The following is a 17430-nucleotide window of genomic DNA, read 5'->3' as shown; positions in this document are numbered from 1 at the left end:
TATGCTTAATATTTTATATAATATAATGTACTAAATTATAAAATTTAATATAATTACAAAATAGTATTATTATTAATAAATAGATTGCACACTGTCTTTTAGTTTCTAATTATTTTCAATCATTATGCATTTCATTCATCCAATATATTCTCTTCTTCGAATTCTTGGATTATTATGGTTTATTGTATTCCTTTGTGTTAAAATTATAAAAATTATCATCATTTGTCATTCCTTCCTATGGAGTCCATCGAAATACTTCCTATGGACATTTGTTCTCAGGTATAGATATTCAAATCACTGTAGTTGCCTTTTTCTCGATTATTGTCCCTTTTTCTTTCATTTTATTTAAAAATATTAATATAATTAATATAACAAATATTTATATAATTTTGGTATTTCTCTTAGTCTGACACTTCCCCTTCGACTTGCCCGGCATAAATGACTCTATCAATAATTACGGTTGGTATTCATAACTCACTTTTATATTTAAGATCATACTTAAAATTATCTTAAATATAAGAAAAGTCTATACGAATATCGGTGTATGTTACCGCCGGCATAGCTCTCAGGCTCATTAGAGTACTCAAACCTCCTCAGCCGGCAAATGTCTTCCTTAAGATGGAGATATCATCGAGAAGGCAAAATAGAATGATATAAAAAATGATATAAAATCAGCTAAATTAATCACATAATAGCCCTAACAATCCTCTACTTTTTGAAAGGAAAATTAAAAAATCTTAATGATCACCTAATAGCCCTAACAATCCTATTTCTCGATTAAGTGAAATTATTTGAGGAAAGCCTATCTCTAATCTCGTATATTTTAATTACGTGCCCTAATTACATTCTCTAACCGCATGCCCTAATCGCGTGAATAAATGTCCGACACATTATGTACTATTGTACGTAAAGCTTTTCTTCAGCCAGTTGAATTTACTTTTCGTTGATCCTGGCCATTTTCTTGCTCGATCTCTAATCAGAGATCGAAAAAGGAGATAAACACTCCTTCTTTTGCCGATTAATTACCGGCAAATGAGCGTAAATATTTCACGCTCATCGTAACGATCGCTCGATTTTACGATCGTTTCTTAAATATTTGAATATAACTTTATTTTAACTCAAATAAAGCCAAATTACTACAAATTTCTATATACTATATTTTCTAATAAAATATAAAATTCATGTATGTGTATAACTTTTATGATATTACAAATTATTTAATTAATTAATCGTTTGGCTTTATTTTAAGTTAAAGTAAAATTTAAAAACAATATCTACAAACAAATTCTACAATGGATGAGCTATGATATAAGAAATTAGAATAAAATAAGTGCGCGTTATAAGAATAAAGTAGTATCAAAAATTGATAAAATTGTTAAAATTATTAATGCGTGCTGTTGATTTAATAAACTAGACAAGTCTTTACAAAAAATTTTCTTTTCTTGATTCTCTTTTTTAAATTACTACTTCAATATATTTTCGCAATAGATGCAAAGCATTTCGAAAGAATTTATTAAAAGTTATTTAATTTAATTTATCCTAGCTCATCCATTTTAAGGCAACGGACTTACTACAATTCACAATCTACAATCTACAATATACAATCTACAATCTACATCTACAATCTCTACGAATCCGTTACCTTAAAGTTAAATAATAGTTTTTCTCACTCACCGGCACTGATGCGCAACAGCGGAGTTATCGAAGCTACGTTGTCTGTAACATATAAATATAAAATTCATTTATATTAATGCTCACAAAATGCAATCAATATTTCAAAAAATTTTTATCGTGCGGAATTTTATATCCGATGTGTAAAATAATAAGCAGAGATAAACACGTGTGGAAAAATTTTATAAAATTTTAAAACTGTTTTTTAAGAAAGTTTTTTAAAAAGTTTTATATAACTTTTATAAAAATCTTTCTCTCTAATTTTCTTTAATTCATTTAAATAATAAGATCGAATTATTATGCGTACGATTTATAACAATTGATATACAAATAATAAATATTCACCATCAGGTTGCTCCGCCGATGCAAGATGCCTCTCCCAGGCCTCCTCCTCCTCTCATGTTGTTGACGCGCGATACTTTCAACGGCACTCCCGCACTCACGAGCGATATTTTTATATCGCTATTTTCGTTATTTTACGCGCGATACTAAACGGCACTCCCGCACTACTTCGGTATTCGGATTAAAAATTTGGTCGCGCGATGTATATATTTAATATATATATACTTTCAACGACACTCCCGGTTTCGGTACGAGCGAAAATCTCATTTCATTTACGAGACTTAACTTTGAGCCAACAGGTCGGGAGTGCAACGATACAACGAGCAAAGATTAGGCCCGAACCGGAAAGAAGACGAAACGATTGAGGAATAGAAGAAAATAAAGTTCACCAGCTCTTTTTCGCGCATAATTATCCTATCTCGTATCGAACCTGGACCCGCTAAGCATGATTTCAGGTGCTTCGCCCGGAACACGAAGTTTCCCGCAATGCAGGATATGGCTACACCAGGCTGGTAGACGGCAAAAGAAGAGGATACCCACATTTTTTAAATGCTAACATTCAGCAATTTAAAAAATGGGGAGGCAACCCCTTTTACCGAGCGAAAATCATGCTTAGGGGAATCCACTCGACTCCTCGACAGGGTTAACACACGCAGTGCGTGTGGCTGTAGGGTAGACGAGCAAAGAGAAGGGACTCATTGACGACCATTCCGAGCAATCGATCGAGTTCTAACTAATTCGGACCGAATCATTTGACGAAGTACGAAGCACGAAGCGCGAGTGTACGTTGCATAACAACATGTGCAAACTCGAAACATCCCAGTTAGTTGGCATCGGAAGTAGAGACTCGTGACAATAAATGAAATTGGGATTTTATATGAAAAAGTCCAAAATTTCCGCGAAAACGCGACGACGCGAGAATACTACAACGCGAAAACGCGGTTACAAAGCGCAGCCGTCCGCGGCACGTTGACGGCACCGACGAAGCGAAAGGGTACTTCGCTTCCCTTTCAGGCACCATAAGATTTATCGTAAATAGAAAAATTTAAAATAAATCTCAAGGAACCATCCAAGTACTAAGCCCTCCCACCACGACAAGGTGTACCCCATGGGAGGGTTATATCATATATAACTTTTTTTATATATAATATAATATATACAATTGCAGCATTTATTTTGCAATATAGTATATAAATTTAAATTTGCATAATAAGACCGTAAAACAAAATCATTAAGGCGGTACTGTTTATATCGGATACTGTATTGTTGTTAATTCATCGTTGAAATATTTTAACATATTAATGTATTTCATATATCTAACATATTAATGTATCGTAAGATTAAAAGATTAAAATAATTACATGTTGTGATACATAACTTGTTTAATTAATAAGGATTTAATTAACAAGGAGAATTTTTAAAGTATTGGTCAAAATATAGTTAATTCTAATATTGTTAAAGAAATATTATAATAAGCATTAATGATCGATATTATAACATAATTAATTTTCTTATCCCCTTTTACGTATCCCATGTTTCAATTTTTATTCCCAGTAATGAATAATTGCGATTCCATAAAGATCGTTGCAGTACTATTTCATGTCGCTAATTAATTTTCAATTAATTAATTTTTGTTAATATTTATAGCAAATTATGTTTTGATATTAATCGTAATCGTGTTTAATAAAAAAAATTACATTATACGAAGCGTTTCTTACCACTACTTTATTACTCGAGAGTCACCGTGCGAATAATTACAAAACGGCAATGTATAGCGCGCTATTGTTTATATTTTATATTGCCAAAGTCGAACGACGCGTTAACGATAATTTGTTGCTGAAATATGTTAAAATATAAAATATAACTATATTATAAAATATACATTAACGGAATATTAAATTATGAAAGTATTTTAATTTATTGATTAAAATTGATTATTTATTAAACAATTCACGGAGCCTTTCGTTATGCTAATTATTTGCATCTATAATTCGATCCTTTTACTTCGTGTTTTCTCACAATTCCTCCTCGCCCAAATTATATTTAGATTGTCAGGTAATATGAATAAAATAAAAAGATCATTGGAAATAATGTAATCAACCAAAACTGGCCAGAATTTTTGTTTATTAATTACGACGTTTCGACCATATGGTTGTGGTCCTTTTCAAGTATAAACTCGAAACGTTGTAATTAATAAACAAAAAAATTCTGGCTAGTTTTGGTCGATTACATTATTTCCAATAATCCTTTGATTAATTGATTAGCGACATTAAGATAATTTACGGATAAAATATATCTGTGACTCCAAGTATTAAAATAATAATTGTTATTCGTGAAGAGAGAGAGATCGCAACGATCAAACGATTTAATATTTTGGATGATTGTTCATTCGATTTTCGATTATTTGTATATTGTTTAATTAATAAATATTGAGAAAATTTAAAGCATTGGTCGAAATATAATTAATTCTAGCATTGTTAGAGAAATATTATAAGCATCAATGATGAATATCATAACATAATTAATTCTTTTATCCTCTTTTATGTATTCCCTGTTTCAATTCTTAATCGCAATAATGAATGATTGTGATTCGATAAAGTTTTATTGTTGCAATACAGTTTCATGTCGTTAATTAATTTTTAATTAATTAATTTTGTTAATATTTATAGCAAATTATGTTCCGATACTAATCGTAATCGTGTTTAGTAAAAAAATTAAAGTATACGAAACGTTTCTCACCACTACTTTATTACTCCAGAGTTACCGTGCTAATGATGACAAAGCGGTAACGTATAGAGCGCTACTGTTTATATTTTATATTGCCAAAGTCGAACGTCGCGTTATCGATAATTTGTTTCTGAAATATTCTTATATTTTATATATTATAAAATATACATTAACGCGGAATATTAAATTATGGAAGTATTTTAATTTATTGATAAAAATTCATTATTTATTAAACAATTTATCACGAATCTTTTCGTTATGTTAATTATTTGCATCTAATTCGATTGTTATACTTCGTGTTTTCTCACTATCCAAATTATATTTAGATTGTCAAGAACGATAAAGTGATACGGATGAAATATATTTGTGACTATAAGTATTAAAATAATTATTATATCGTAATTCTATAATCCTATAATTTAATCGAGAATCGATTAAATGATAGGAATCCAAGATATTATTAAATAATCACTTTGATGATTGCGATCTTCACGGACAATAATTATTATTTTAATACTTAGAGTCACAAATATATTTCATCCGTATCACTTTATCGTTCTTGACAATCTAAATATAATTTGGATTGTGAGAGAACACGAAATAAAACAATCGAATTATAGATGCAAATAATTAACATAACAAAAAGATCCGTGATAAATTGTTTAGTAAATAATGCGCGCTACTGTTTATATTTTGTATTGCCAAAGTCGAACGCCGCGTTATCGATAATTACGTGACATTTATTATTAATAATAGATAACAGTAGAATTTAATAAGTTTTATATAAATTTTACGTAAATAATCGTGAAAGAAGAAAAAGAATCATTAATAAAATTATTGATCGTTTCTTCGACTGTAAAAGAAAGTATTTGGATTACTGGCGCATTTTGTGTAAATTATCAAAGGAAATATTCAAAATGAATAGAATAAACTTCGAAATCAACAATTAAATTACTAAATAAATTGCGATTTAAAATTCTCGAGAAAACGCGACGAATAAATAATTCGACAATAATCGGAATATTCGATTGCAGATGCGCGAGTTAATAATAAATTTATAAAAAATTAATATGTGTATAACACTTATCATATTACAAGTTATTTCATTATAATAATTAATCATTTGGCTTTACATTAAGTTTAAAAACAATATCTACAACAAATTCTATAATGGACGAGCTATAAGAAATTAGAATAAGATAAGTGAATAAGATAAATACGTGTTATAAGAATAAATTAGCATCAGATGTAATTGATACAATTTTTAATGTTCTTTTCAATAAATTAGATAAAATTACAAGAATGATCTTTTCTCGATCTTCTTTCTTTATGATTAATATACTGTAATATTTTCGCGATGGATGCAATACATTTCAAACGAATTTATTAAAAGTTATTTAATCTATCCTAGCTCATCCATTTTAAGGCAACAGATTTATCTACAATCTCTACCGTTACATTAAAATTAAATAAAAGTTTTTATCACTCACCATGGCATTGATGTGCAGCAGCGGAGTTATCGTTATCCGTTATTATGTTGTTGTTAAAACTATGTCTGAAACATACAAATATAAAATTTATTTATAACAAGGCTGCGGAATTTCATATCCGGTGTGTAAAATAATAAGCAGATATAAACACGTATGGGAAGATTTTATAAATTTTAAAATTATTTTTTAAATAGAAATTTTCATATTTATAAAAATTTTTCTCACTAATTTTCTCTTTAATTCCTTTAAATTATAAGAACAAATTATTATGCGTACGATTTATAACAATTGATATACAAATAATAAATATTCACTATCAGGTTGCTTCGCCGATGCAAGATGCCTCTACCAGGCCTCCTCCTCTTCCTCTCATGTTGTTGGCGCGCGATACTTTGACAACACTCCCGCACTCGCGAACGATATTTTTATATCGCTATTTTACGCGCGATACTGAACGATACTCCCGCATTATTTCGATTAAATGCGATTAAAAATTTTATATTTGATCGCGCGATGTATATACTTAATATGTATATACCTTTAACGACACTCCCTAATATGTATATACCTAACGCGACGCGTTGACGAAGCGCTTGCCGTCCGCGGCACGTTGACGGCACCGACGACGCGACAGGGTACTTAGCTTCCCTTTCAGGCACCTTAAAATTTATCATAAATAGAAAAATTTAAGATAAATCTTAAGACACCATCCAAGTACTAAGCCCTCCCACCGCGACAAGGTGTACCCCATGGGAGGGTTATATTATATATAATTTCATATATAATATAATACATATAATTTGGAATTTATTTTGTATATAGTATATAAACTTAAATTTACATAACAAGACCGTAAAACAAAATCACTAGGGTGATACTGTTTATGTTGGATACTATGTTGTTGTTTATTGTTGAAATATTTTAACATCTTAATGTATCTCATATATCTAACGTATTAATGTATCGTAAGATTAAAAGATTAAAATAATTACATGTCATACATAACTGTTGTTTAATTAACAAAGATTTAATTAATAAAAAGAATATTTAAAGCATTGATCAAAATGTAATTAATTCTAATATTATTAAAGAAATATTATAATAAGCATCAATGATCGATATCGTAATATAATTAATTCTCTTATCTCCTTTTACGTATCCCATGTTTTAATTTTTGATCGAAGTAATGAATAATTGCGATTCGATAAAGATATCGTTTCATATCGCTAATTATTTTCTAATTAATTAATTTTTACTCAAATTTATAGTAAATTATGTTTTGATATTAATCGTAATCGTGTTTAGCAAAAAAATTACAATATACGAAGCGTTTCTCACCACAACTTTATTACTCGGGAGCCACTGTGCGAATGATGACAAAGCGGTAACGTATAGAGCGCTACTGTTTATATTTTATATTGCCAAAATCGAACGCCGTATTATCGATAATTTACTGAAATATTTTATAAATTGTAAAATATACATTAACGTAGAATCTTAAGTTAATGAAGTATTTTAATTTATTGATTAAAATTGATTATTTATTAAACAATTTATCACGGAGCCTTTCGTTATGCTAATTATTTGGATCTATAATTCAATTGTTTTATTTCGCGTTCTCTCACATCCTAAATTATATTTAGATTATTAAGTAGAACGATAAAGTAACACGGACGAAATATATTTGTGATTCTAAATATTAAAATAATAATTAAAATAATAATTATTGTCCGTAAAAATCGCACTTATAAAAGTGATTATTTTATATTTCAGATCCCTATAATTTAATCAATTTTCAATTAAATTGTGTATTTAATTAACAATGATTGAGAAAATTTAAAGCATTGGTCGAAATATAGTTAATTCTAATATTATTAAAGAAATGTTACAATAAGCATCATTGATCGATATCATAACATAATTAATTTTTTTATCCTCTTTTACGTATCCCATGTTCCAATTTTTGTTCCAAGTAATGAATGATTGCGATACGATAAAGATTTATCGTTGCAATACGGTTTCATGTCGTTAATTAATTTTTAATTAATTAACATTTATTAATATTCAAAGCAAATTATGTTTCAAGACTAATCACAATTGTGTTTAACAAGAAAAATTATAATATACGAAGCGTTTCTCACCACAACTTTATTACTCGAGAGTCACTGTGCGAATGATGACAAAGCGGTAACGTATAGAGCGCTACTGTTTATATTTTATATTGCCGAAGTCGAACGCCGTGTTATCGATAATTCGCTGAAATATTTTATAAATTGTAAAATATACATTAACGCAGAATATTAAGTTAATGAAATATTTTAATTTACTGTTTAAAATTGATTATATATTAAACAATTTATCGCGCAACCTTAAGTTATGCTAATTATGTGCATCTATAATTCGATTTACTTCGCGTTCTCTCACATCCTAAATTATATTTAGATTATAAAGTAGAACGATAAAGTAACACGGATGAAATATATTTGTGATTCTAAATATTAAAATAATAATTGTTGTCTGCAAAAATTGCAATTATCGAAGAAATTATTTAATATCTTGGATTTCTATCATTTAATCGATTCTCGATTAAATTGTATATTGTTTAATTAACAAGGAGAAAATTTACAGCATTGGTCAAAATATATTTAATTCTAATATTATATTCTAATATTATATAGAAATATTGTAATAAGTTTCGATGATCGAAATATCGCAACATAATCTCTTATCCTCTTTTATGTATAACCTGTTTCAATTTTTGTTTCCAGTAATGAATGATTGCGATACGATAAAGATTTATCGTTGCAATACAGTTTCATGTCGTTAATTAATTTTTAATTAATTAACATTTATTAATATTCAAAGCAAATTATGTTTCAAGACTAATCATAATCGTATTTAACAAGAAAAATTATAATATACGAAGCGTTTCTCACCACTACTTTATTACTCTAGAGTCACCGTGCAACTGATAACAAAGTGGTAACGTATAAAGCGCTAATGTTTATATTTTATATTGACAAAGTCGAACGCCATGTTATCGATAATTTGCTGAAATATTTTATAAATTGTAAAATATACATTAACGCAGAATCTTAAGTTAATGAAGTATTTCAATTTATTGATTAAAATTGATTATTTATTAATCAATTTATCACGATGCCTTTCGTTATGCTAATTATTTGTATCTATAATTCGATTGTTTTACTTCGCGTTCTCTCACATCCTAAATTATATTTAGATTATCAAGTAGAACGATAAAGTAACACGGATGCAATATATTTGTGATTCTAAATATAAAATAATAATTATTATTCGTAAAAATCGCAATTATCGAAGTGATTATTTAATATTTTGGATCCCTATAATTTAATCGATTCTCGATTAAATTGTATATTGTTTAATTAATAAGGATTGAGAAAATTTAAAGCATTGGTCGAAATATAGTTAATTCTATTGTTAAAGAAATATTATAAGCATCAGTGATGGATATCATAACCTAATTAATTCTTCTATCCTCTTTATGTATTCCCTGTTTCAATTCTTAATCGCAATAATGAATGATTGCGATTCGATAAAGTTTTATTGTTGCGATACAGTTTCATGTCGTTAATTAATTTTTTTAAACAATTTATCATGGAGTTTTTGAGTTTCGTTATGCTAATTATTTGCATCTATAATTCGATTGTTTTACTTCGTGTTCTCTCAACAATCCAAATTATATTTAGATTGTCAAGAACGATAAAGTGACACGGATGATATATATTTGTGACTCTAAGTATTAAAATAATAATTATTGTCCGTAAAGATCGCAATTATCGAAGTGATTATTTAATATCTTGGATTCCTATCATTTGATCGATTTTCGATTAAATTGCATATTGTTTAATTAATAAGGATTGAGAAAATTTAAAGCATTGGTCGAAATATAGTTAATTCTAGTATTGTTAAAGAATATTATTAAGCATCAGTGATGGATATCATAATATAATTAATTCTTTTATCCTCTTTTATGTATTCCCTGTTTCAATTCTTAATCTCAATAATGAATGATTGCGATTCGATAAAGTTTTATTGTTGTGATACAGTTTCATGTCGCTAATTAATTTTTAATTAATTAATTTTGTTAATATTTATAGCAAATTATATTTCAATACTAATCATAATCGTGTTTAGTAAAAAAATTACAGTATACAAAGTGTTCCTTACCATTACTTTATTACTCGAGAGCCATCGTGCGAATAATGACAAAGCGGTAACGTATAGCGCGCTACTGTTTATATTTCATATTGCCAAAGTCGAACGCCGCGTTATCGATAATTACGTGACATTTATTATTATTAATAGATATGCAACAATAGAATTTAATAAGTTTAATAAAACGTAAATAATCGTGAAAGAAGAAAAAGAATCATTAATAAAATTATTGATCGTTTCTTCGACTATAAAAGAAAGTATTTGGATTACTGGCGCATTTTGTGTAAATTATCAAAGGAAATATTCAAAATAAATAGAATAAATTTCGAAATCAACAATTAAATTACTAAATAAATTGCGATTTAAAATTCTCGAGAAAACGCGACAAATAAATAATTCGACAATAATCGGAATATTCGATTGCAGATGCGCGAGTTAATAATAAATTTATAAAAAATTAATATGTATATAACACTTATCATATTACAAGTTATTTCATTATAATAATTAATCATTTGGCTTTACATTAAGTTTAAAAACAATATCTACAACAAATTCTATAATGGACGAGCTATAAGAAATTAGAATAAGATAAGTGAATAAGATAAATACGTGTTATAAGAATAAATTAGCATCAGATGTAATTGATACAATTTTTAATGTTCTTTTCAATAAATTAGATAAAATTACAAGAATGATCCTTTCTCGATCTTCTTTCTTTATGATTAATATACTGTAATATTTTCGCGATGGCTGCAATACATTTCAAACGAATTTATTAAAAAGTTATTTAATCTATCCTAGCTCATCCATTTTAAGGCAGCAGATATATCTACAATCTCTACCGTTACCTTAAAATTAAATAAAAGTTTTTATCACTCACCATGGCATTGATGTGCAGCAGCGGAGTTATCATTATCCGTTATTATGTTGTTGTTAAAACTACGTCTGAAACATACAAATATAAAATTCATTTATAACAAGGCTGCGGAATTTCATATCCGGTGTGTAAAATAATAAGCAGATATAAACACGTATGGGAAGATTTTATAAATTTTAAAATTATTTTTTAAATAGAAATTTTCATATTTATAAAAATTTTTCTCACTAATTTTCTCTTTAATTCCTTTAAATTATAAGAATAAATTATTATGCGTACGATTTATAACAATTGATATACAAATAATAAATATTCATTATCAGGTTGCTTCGCCGATGCAAGATGCCTCTACCAGGCCTCCTCCTCTTCCTCTCATGTTGTTGGCGCGCGATACTTTGACAACACTCCCGTACTCGCGAACGATATTTTTATATCGCTATTTTACGCGCGATACTGAACGACACTCCCGCATTATTTCGATTAAATGCGATTAAAAATTTTATATTTGATCGCGCGATGTATATACTTAATATGTATATACCTTTAACGACACTCCCTAATATGTATATATGTACCTAACGCGACGCGTTGACGAAGCGCTTGCCGTCCGCGGCACGTTGACGGCACCGACGACGCGACAGGGTACTTAGCTTCCCTGTCAGGTACCTTAAGATTTATCATAAATAGAAAAATTTAAGATAAATCTCAAGACACCATCCAAGTACTAAGCCCTCCCACCGCGACAAGGAGTACCCCATGGGAGGGTTATATTATATATAATTTCATATATAATATAATACATATAATTTGGAATTTATTTTGTGTATAGTATATAAACTTAAATTTACAAGACCGTAAAACAAAATCACTAGGGTGATACTGTTTATGTTGGATACTATGTTGTTGTTTATTGTTGAAATATTTTAACATATTAATGTATCTCATATATCTAACGTATTAATGTATCGTAAGATTAAAAGATTAAAATAATTACATGTTGTCATACATAACTATTGCTTAATTAACAAAGATTTAATTAATAAAAAGATTATTTAAAGCATTGATCAAAATGTAGTTAATTCTAATATTATTAAAGAAATATTATAATAAGCATCAATGATCGATATCGTAATATAATTAATTCTTTTATCTCCTTTTACGTATCCCATGTTTCAATTTTTGATCGAAGTAATGAATAATTGCGATTCGATAAAGATATCGTTTCATGTCGCTAATTAGTTTCTAATTTATTAATTTTTACTAAAATTTATAGTAAATTATGTGTTGATATTAATCGTAATCGTGTTTAGCAAAAAAATTACAATATACGAAGCGTTTCTCACCACAACTTTATTACTCGGGAGTCACTGTGCGAATGATGACAAAGCGGTAACGTATAGAGCGCTACTGTTTATATTTTATATTGCCAAAGTCGAACGCCGTATTATCGATAATTTACTGAAATATTTTATAAATTGTAAAATATACATTAACGCAGAATCTTAAGTTAATGAAGTATTTTAATTTATTGATTAAAATTGATTATTTATTAAACAATTTATCACGGAGCCTTTCGTTATGCTAATTATTTGTATCTATAATTCGATTGTTTTACTTCGCGTTCTCTCACATCCTAAATTATATTTGGATTATCAAGTAGAACGATAAAGTAACACGGATAAAATATATTTGTGATTCTAAATATTAAAATAATAATTAAAATAATAATTATTGTCCGTAAAAATCGCACTTATAAAAGTGATTATTTTATATTTCAGATCCCTATAATTTAATCAATTTTCGATTAAATTGTGTATTTAATTAACAATGATTTAGAAAATTTAAAGCATTGGTCGAAATATAGTTAATTCTAATATTATTAAAGAAATGTTACAATAAGCATCATTGATCGATATCATAACATAATTAATTTTTTTATTCTCTTTTACGTATCCCGTGTTTCAATTTTTGTTCCAAGTAATGAATGATTGCGATACGATAAAGATTTATCGTTGCAATACAGTTTCATGTCGTTAATTAATTTTTAATTAATTAACATTTATTAATATTCAAAGCAAATTATGTTTCAAGACTAATCATAATCGTGTTTAACAAGAAAAATTATAATTTACGAAGCGTTTCTCACCACAACTTTATTACTCGAGAGTCACTATGCGAATGATGACAAAGCGATAACGTATAGAGCGCTACTGTTTATATTTTATATTGCCGAAGTCGAACGCCGTGTTATCGATAATTCGCTGAAATATTTTATAAATTGTAAAATATACATTAACGCAGAATATTAAGTTAATGAAATATTTTAATTTACTGATTAAAATTGATTATATATTAAACAATTTATCGCGGAACCTTAAGTTATGCTAATTATGTGTATCTATAATTCGATTGTTTTACTTCGCGTTCTCTCTCATCCTAAATTATATTATAAAGTAGTTTAGATTATAAAGTAGAACGATAAAGTAACACGGATGAAATATATTTGTGATTCTAAATATTAAAATAATAATTGTTGTCTGTAAAAATTGCAATTATCTAAGAAATTATTTAATATCTTGGATTTCTATCATTTAATCGATTTATTCTCGATTAAATTGTATATTGTTTAATTAACAAGGAGAAAATTTACAGCATTGTAATATATAATATGATCTGAATATAAATGACATATATATATATATATATATATATATATATATATAATCTGAATATAAATAATAAATATAAATGATAAATAATTTATAAACTGTTTACCGGATAATGTTGTTTAGTACGTGGCCTAGTGCTTTTTAGACTTGCTTTTTCTCTCCTTCGCTATTTTTTCGTTGCACTCACTTTCACTCTTGAAAACAAGATTAATTATGATTAGTTAATTAATATTAGTATACGCAAAAATCGCGAGACATTTTGCACGGCATTCCCGTTCGCGTAGTAATTACAATTAAAAGTTTAGCAAGTACTAATTATAATTATCATAGCGAATTATGTTTTAATACTATTCATAATTGTGTTTTATCGTTAGAGAAAAAATTTAATAATATACGAAGTATTTCGCACCTTACTCTTCGAATGTTGCCGTGTGAATGATATCAAGACTGTACATGTAAACACAGAGCGTCATACGCCGCCAAGACCGACCGTGTTATTATCCATTCACTGCTGATATATTTTACGTACTTTAACATATACACGAAATGTTAAAGTGTCTAAAAGTTTTAGGTTACATGGATTAATTAAATAATATTTGTTAATTTGATGTATCGCAAAGCTTTTTATTATGTTAATTATTTCGATTTATGATTCGATTGTTTTGCTGTGCGTTTTGAAACTAAATTGTATTTAAATAATTGAAAAATAGTAAAAATAGTAAACCAGATAAAGCGTCGCGGTCGAATTATATTTGATTCTATAAATATCATTAAAGTAATAATTTCTTCTTGTAAAAATCAATTTCACATAAACTATATATAATTTATTAGTATAAATTATAATATAATTTATTAGTTTATATTTCTGTTTCAATGATTCTTACTTGATTAAATAAATAAATTACGTGAAATATGCGCTTCGAGAACTTTCAACGCAATATATATATGTGTGTGTGTGTGCGTGTGCGTGTGCGTGTGCGTGTGCGTGTGCGTGTGCGTGTGCGTGTGCGTGTGCGTGTGCGTGTGCGTGTGCGTGTGCGTGTGCGTGTGCGTGTGCGTGTGTGTGTGTGTGTGTGTGTGTGTGTGTAATAATTTATGTTAATTGAGAAGTAGTGAAGTAGTGAGCCGATACGCATCGTATATTGTCTTTCTTTTTTAAATGCACTTGCTAGTATTTGCGCGAGTGAGTGCAAGTGCCTTGAGGAATTTGAGTGAGTGTAAGTGCCACGGGAAACAACAAAGAGAGGAGAAAAAAGAAAATTTAAATAACGAACGAATCAATGAAATATATGGTAAGTAATTTATATAAATTATTAGCAGTAATGATAAGTGGCGTAAGAGCATGAACACAAATTTAATAATAATAATAATAACAAATATAACACTTTTTACATCTGATAATAAAGAAAAAGAAAAAGTTGCCAAAGAGCTTCTACGAAGCTACGCAAGCGAACGTTTCGATTGACTTTTTGATCTTCATCAGCGCAAAATAAACCTTAACTTAATGTCGCAAAGAATAACAAAATCATGGTATAATAATAGATAACAATTGACGTTGACATTGAAAATTAAAGTTAAAGGAGTAAAATGAAATATAAAAGTAAAATTAAAGCTGAAAAATGTTGTCACATATTTAGAACCTGGTGCAGTGATGTTATGCGAAAATAATAGCCCCAGTATGTGTGCCGTTGTTCGTCATATTCAGATATATTGATTTAAATTTCTGTTCATGCTCTTACGCCACTTATCATTACTGCTAATTTTGAAATTATAAGAGGCTTTTCTTCATCAATTTATATAAATTATAATGTGTTATATGTCATATATGTAAGTCATTGCTTAACCCTTTAACTATGGATATGTATTCATAATATTAAACCTTCAAACGCAAAAATAAATATGTATATATATTCAAAATGTGTATATATATATATATATATATATATATACATACATACACACACACACATACACACACACATACACACACACAAATACATAAATGTTTTGTGATTACGGTAAATTTTGTAAAATCATCGATCTTTAACAGTATTTCGTCAGATATGCTTTCAAATATTGCACTTTATATAGTAAATTTTTTATATTATTTTATTATAGTTTTCATAACAGCAAAATATTTAATGCTTGATGCTTTATATGTATATATAATACAATGTGCTAAATTATAAAGTGTAACATAATTATATAAAGTACTACTACTATTAGTCGATTTAATTGCAAGCTATTTTTAATTACTACTCATGTTTATCCGATGCATCCTCAAATCTTTGCAGTGTTGTGATCTGTCACATTCCCAAAACCATAGGGACACGTGTTTCTTTCTTCTTATGGTTTTATCATTCTTTTACTTTCTTCCATCTTATTCAAAATATATAATAATTATTAACTAAGTATCATAATATAACATATTATAATATAATTATTATATTAATAATTAATAATTAATAATTAATAATTATTAATATAATGATTATAATTATCTCTCTTAGTCTTACTCTTTCTCTTTGACCTATCCGGCATGGGTGACCCTACCAGTAATTAAGGCCGGTGTTCACACAATCTTATATTTAAAATCGTTTTAAGTAAAATTTAGAAAATGTTTGTTATTTCATTGAGACTGAACAGAATTTTAAGATGCGATCTAAGATTATATTTAAGATGATTAAATATAAAAACAGATTATAATATCGGCCTATATTACTGCCGGCATAGCTCTCCGGATCATTAGAGTACTCAAACCTTCTCACCCGGCAAATGCCTTCGTTAAGGTGGAGATACCATCGAAGAGGTAAAATTTTTATTATAATTATTTTATTTAAATATAATAAATATAACATTATTTCACAAAATAGAGAGAAATATACAATATATAATATACAATAATAATATTGAACTGTAAAAAGTAACATACATATTTTATAAAATATAATGTACTAATATAATATAATTACATATAATTATAATATATTAATATAATTATAATATATTAATTATATAAATATATAATTATTCAATATAAAATATACAATAATTGAACTATAAAGTATAACATAAATAGTTTATAAAATATTATTACAATATATAATATATAATAATATTTACAACATATACAATATATTTATGATAAGAATGTATAATATTTATATAATATAATTACAATATATAATTTATAAATATAATTATAATATTTATAAATTAGTACAAAATATCTTATGATACAAAATTACACGAAAATGTCTGAAATGCACACAACATTCATTCAAAATTAAGTCAAATGATTTTCAAACAGACGATTCAAATTATTCGTGATATTTATTAATTATCGACTTTTCATTACAAAACTTATTAAGGATTGCGTAATATGAATAAGTTGCGATGAAAAAATCGCCAATACATTTACATTACCTATTATATTTCTTCATTAATTATTATA

Source organism: Camponotus floridanus, unplaced genomic scaffold (genome assembly GCF_003227725.1).
Source record: "Camponotus floridanus strain SB8 unplaced genomic scaffold, Cflo_v7.5 scaffold69, whole genome shotgun sequence".
NCBI lineage: Eukaryota > Metazoa > Arthropoda > Insecta > Hymenoptera > Formicidae > Camponotus > Camponotus floridanus.
Note: the sequence above shows the minus strand (reverse complement) of the source record.